General features: G+C 34.0%; 1 pseudogene; it reads left to right on the plus strand.

The window, feature by feature from the left end:
* Window positions 1–6,088, plus strand: part of LOC106463700 — a 141,623-nt pseudogene that overhangs the window by 111,354 nt on the left and 24,181 nt on the right.

Below are 6,088 nucleotides of genomic sequence, written 5' to 3' on the forward strand. Positions count from 1 at the left end.
TAGGTCACCAAAGAGGAACAAAATTAGACAAACTAGCCTCCACTGGATCAGAACCCACCGGGTAGTCACTAGTACTTTTGGCAATGTGTCCATCTGCATCAAACAAAATGATGAGATGAGGAACCTCTGGCAGGAGGAACAAGTAAAGGCTGGAAAGGAGCTGGATGGGAAACAGTAATAAGGGTGTGACTCCACACAGGATTTCAAAATCTCAGGAATATTACTAAACACATACTGCTGAAGAAAAGGGGCCATACATAAGTCCCAAAGATAAGGAGGTGGTAAACGAATCTGGGTCAAGGCTATGCCCCTCCCCAGAAGATCCCAACAACAGAGAAACCACATGTGTAAGGCTGGAGCCAAATGTGCCAACTTGGAGGTAATCAGGGATAGGCAATCCCTCGAAAGGCCCTTAAGGTCTCTGTGATTGCCTCTGAAAGGAGGTGAATAGTAGAATGGGGCTGTACATTTTTTTTGAGGCTATGGTACCTGCCTATTACATTCCACCCTATATGTATTACTGTGTTCGCTACTGGATGAAGAGCATACCTGTTCCAGAAGTAGTGCTATACCCCACATGTGTGCCTTGTCTTATTATGGCACTCCTATTCTTTCAAGTTTTGAAAGTTTTGTTAAGTATGATGATCTTATTTCCTATGTCAACTCTTGTGATCATTAAATGTGGCTTTTTTCTTAAGTTCACTAAGTTTATCCATTCTTTTCTCCTTGGTATGTTTGGCTAAAAACTCTATTATTTGAAAAATTTTTCAAGAAAAGATTTTATGGGGTTTGTTTTTTGTTTGATTAATAATTTACCTTGAATAGTGTTAGGGATTTTGAATTGAGTTTCATCAATGTTTTCTTTGCTAGAGTTTGAGATTTCACTTAGATCTTTCTTTGAAAGTTTTTATAGTCCCTTTTTTTGTTTTCTTGGACATGATTATATTTCAGTGTTAGTTTTGTACTTAGTTTTTCAAAACCCATTTGTATATTGATAGGTAATTATTCTTTGTTTAGGGTCTAGAAACTGTGATTTCCATGTGTTCACACCAGATAACTAACTAATGGGGATAACTTTGGTTGCTTATTACAAATTACAAACTTAAGTTAGGTATATGAACAAAAAAAAAGATATGTGAATCAATTGTATTATGTTTTTCAGACAGATCTTCTGATGGAACTCTACAAGTTGACATTCCATTCTGAGGTAAGCAGCTGGTAGTTTTTGAATAGCCTTTTAAGTTCATATGCAATCTAAATCCACAAACAATGTTCAAATAATTTGTAATGATATTTTCTTTTTTTTTATTGCAAATTTTAAATTTAAATTTATCTTTAAGAATGCTGAAAAAATGTGAACATAAATTCTACAAAAAAAATGCAGCATTTGTTTGATAGGACACCCCATGAATACTTTGAATTATTTGTGTTATTGTAAAGAGCACTTACCTATTTTGTAGTAAGTTACTGCAATTTGTTTACTTTTCATTGTTTTTGTATAACAACTTATTTCATTAAAAGATATCTACACAAAATTACATAAACATTGAGGTAACATTTAATCATTTGCTGTTTCAGTTCACATTTTTGTTAATACGTTATTGCTTACAATGGTTTATTTATACCCTTTGTAATGTCAACTTAAGGGTAGTTTACAAATGTTAATGGCTCAAAGTTTTTATTCTTAGTAATTAAGAACAAATACTAAGTTTTCAGAAGTACAGGTAGATTTTCATAAGAAAACGTTTAAGGAGTGAAACCATCTTTTTAACCTAATATATACAGATAATGTTTCAATAGTCTTTAGGTACATTACTGTGTAAACTAGAAACCAAATTACAAAAATATAACTGAAAAAACTTTGCGGATAATGTTTCAAATTATATAAAATATTCTGCTTACTTACAAAGTAGATTTTTTTTGGACAGTAATTACCGGAATATTTTTATTTACTTGTGTTTATGCACTCAATAATTCTATTAATATTTCTGTATATGTTATGTAATAATTTATATCTGTTTTTATTATCACATTATTAACAAATTTGTCTTTTTCTTATACTACAGGATGTTCAAGAAAACACAGAATATATAAATATTGAAGGTTATCTGGAGAAACTTCCTTCTGGTAGGAAGAAAGTTACATACTGGAATCCTTGGAAAATAAAATATTTTTGTGCAAAGGATGGTTTTTTATATTCATATGATGTAAGTAAACATCACTTAAGGCTTCTCTTGATCTCTGAAAATATTTTTCTTGTAAAACTTTCCTGTCTGATAAAAAAAAACAACTAAAAACTAGATAGTAATTCATTACATTTTCTTTAAAATGTAGTAAGAGCAAGTGAAACTAATTAATAGTTCTAACATGAAAATGATGCATTAACAAGATTTATTTATTTTGATTATTATAATTCAGTGATATCCAATGGTGTAGTGCTAAATAAAGAAGTGTTGAAATATGAAATCTACTGCATAACTGTGTATGGTGGGATTTGTTCGAAATAGTGGCGGTATGGTATTCTGGCTAAAAAAAGTACAGGTATGCCATGCCCATGCATTTTCACCCCACAATACTTCTGCTGATATCTGAAATAAAATTTGACCAGTGATAAGAACTATGTATTAAGATTTGGAAAAGAAAGACTTGTTACAGAAGACAAATCTTTTTTAGTGTTTATCACATTGTAGCTAAAAGTGTGTACTCTTGAATTTAGTTTCTCTGCCACTTTTGAAATTAATAACTTAATTCCAAAATGTTTTGAATTGAAATAATTTCAGTGATTATGCATGGGTGTTGTTTTAGAAAATTGTTTTTCAAGAAATTGAAAGATGTGCACTAAACACTGGACTTGATGAACACAATGGTGTCTGTTCAACTATAATGCTAGGTCTGATATTCCTGTGTTAACTAATTTTTTGTGTTGTTTTTTATGGGACATTTATGTGGAAATTCTTGAAAATTTGCTAAAGTATTTTACTTATTCATAAAATTTCTTGTTCTGTTTCATAATATACTTATATTTTTTAATGTTGTGTCATGATTAAATGAAAAATAACCAAACTTTATTATACACATTAAAAGGTTTTTAGTCAACCAGTAACAAAAAATACTTGGATGAAACAGTTATTAATTATTCCTCCAGGTGCACAGATGTATTGTCTAATAGTACGATATCAAGAAATAGTGTTTCTTTTTGTTACTTTTAGAGTATCCAATCAGAAAAGCCCAGCCAGAAGTTACAGCTTATGGGAGGAGTTATAGAAGTCCTGGACAATAATGTGATAGGCATTGATGACAAGGTAGATGTGATGTAGGATTAATTTAATAATGAAATGTTAAATGGTTACAATTTTATTTTAGTTCTTAGAGCAACTGGATAAGTTTTATTGCTTATACTATGACATTATTATGTAATAACTTCTATCAGAAGGAATGTTAAAAATCTTAATTAGTAAATAATAGTAACTAGTCTTAATTATGAGTAGCAGGCAAACATCAGTTGGGTATCCTCTCTGTTAGAAGTATTTTTGAGCCTTATCCCAAGATCACCTGACAAGTTTGGGCTTCCTTGGTGAATTACAAAGCACCAAAGCAGAACTGTCACATGTATGGTACATCCAGGTAAAAACTGAATTAACTAGAACAATGGAATATGGACACAGAATAACAGGTAATTTAACCAGGATATTTATCACAGAATAATACTAAACCTCTGAATAACTGAGTCATGAGAATGAATGAAATAGAGTCTGTACACAAAGTATAATACAAAATGAACATTCATTATTAATATCACACTTAACACGAACAAAATTTGTTTTCTTTCATAGAATGATGGACTATTGCTTTTAATTGATTCCCTTTTACATTGTATTCTAGACTGTCCAAATTCAGTTTTCCTTACTGCAAGAAATTTTTTGTATTTACCCAGAAAAACTAGTACTAACTATGTGACTTGTCATTTTCATTTAAACATAGGAGAGATTGTAACCTGAAGATTACACCTGAATACTACTGACGGACACCACCATTGCCATCTTTTCATAATATATAATATTATAGCAACACACACAGTATGTTTTGCCCTCTGCAGGCTTTGAATCAATTTGCTTTGGCCCATAAGGGTGAATGTCCATTTCTCGACTTTCAACAGTTAGAATCGATTTTGCCTGTGTGAGGAGCAGACCCTGATCATGCTTTTCGTTTATCCCATGCCCAATTTTCCCTCCTTCATCTTACCCTATCAACTCCTATGGTACTTGTCTATGAAGAAGTGCTGATAACTATGACATGAAATATAAATGGATTGTCTGTTGTGTAATCAACAATGGGTCCAAACAAATTTGTGCCAAGGGTAGTCTTGGGGCACACCAGAGCATGTCAATTACTGTCCAACTAGGCAAAACATCCAGTAGAGATGCTTTGTCTAGAATATTGTGAGCAACAAGAGTGACCCTCCCTGTCAAAAAAAAAGAAGGAAAAAAAAAGAGAAGAAATCCAGGGGAAGTGCCTTGAATAAGTACTTTGATGAAAAATTGTCAGGTAATTCAGAATCAGCCCATTGTCAACAGATAGTGCTTAATTCGTCCACATATGTAGCAAGTGTTAGCATGGGACATAGTGATAGTTTGTAATATAAAATGCCTAATAATGCGATAAAGGTATACATGACTAGGGCTTAAGGACCATAAGTTGCATATGAATAGGCCAAGTGTGATCCACCTGGACAAAAACATCTAGTGTAGTGCCTTACACAAGTTTGTAAGATCAACAAGTGCAGTCCACTTGGGAAAAAAACATCCAGGAAAAATGCCTTGGATATATAATATTATGGCCAAGTATGGTTTGCCAGGGTAGAAACATCCAGGGGAAGCACTTTGGGATACATCGGATTATGCCAAGTGCAGTCCATCCAGCGGAAGTGCCTTGCATAAGATACAGAGATCAACAAGTGCAGTCTGCCTGGGCAAAAACATCAAGTGGAAGCACCTTGCATAAAAAAAATTATTTTGTGATCAACAACTGCAGTCAGTTTGGGCAAAACATCCGGGGGAAGTGCCTTGGATCCAGAATATTAGGTTATTGCATAATCAATAAGTATAATGACAATAGCCCTCTCCTCACAGAGGGGATACACATGAGCTATGAAGTTTGATTTAGTTTATTTTACAAACCCCACTCAATAGGCAACCTTCATGATACACCACTTGGGTGACTGGGACAAGAAGTTGCAAGGATTCCTGTGTTCCACTAGAAGAAGGGGGATATGCATTGAGGAGTCCAGAAAAACGACACACTAGACTCAGTGCAATGGGTGTCTGCAATTCCCAATTTTGAAAAACAGAAAGACCTTGATTGTAAGAATCATGAGTCAGAAGTATGGGCAAAAATCCCCATCTGCTTTACTCATGAAGCCCATGAGCGATGATCCTTCATATATGAGTCAGTGATAATATATGTATATACACACACATACACCACAGTTAACTGGCCAGTGATCTTACAGAAACACTGATCTCAACAGTGAGCATTATAGAAGTATACAGGTTTAGCACTAATATAATAATAAACATACCTAACTAGGCAACACCCATCACTAGGTGGGATCCCTAAATATGATTAGCATCAACGAAATAAGATAAAAAAGTATAATACGTCGGCTTATCCCAATCAAAGACGAACAGACGTGTGTAGAAATGCCACAGGAAGAAGATGATACCTGCCCGAGGATGACACAACTAGGTTGTGCAGATAATGTCCACATACCAGCCTGAATGATCTCCCCCAAAGGACGGTAGTTTTGAGCAGCTAAAGACATAGATGAAGAATTTGTGTTAAAAAACATTATGCAAATGGTGACCTTCCATGGACACGTCAGAATATGCCAGTTTGATGAGTTGACAAACCCAACCAGTGAGCATAATAGGTGATAGATCACGGGGAAAAAAAAAGAGGAATTCCATGGAACAAATAGACAGGAATGAGAACTACCAATGGAAGCAGTATGGGCCATATAACAAAGCAGGGAATGAACTGGACAAAGTAGTCAATCCGGATATAACCAAGAGTACAAGTGAGAAATGGA

Source organism: Limulus polyphemus, unplaced genomic scaffold (genome assembly GCF_000517525.1).
Source record: "Limulus polyphemus unplaced genomic scaffold, Limulus_polyphemus-2.1.2 Scaffold1463, whole genome shotgun sequence".
Taxonomy (NCBI): Eukaryota; Metazoa; Arthropoda; class Merostomata; order Xiphosura; family Limulidae; genus Limulus; species Limulus polyphemus.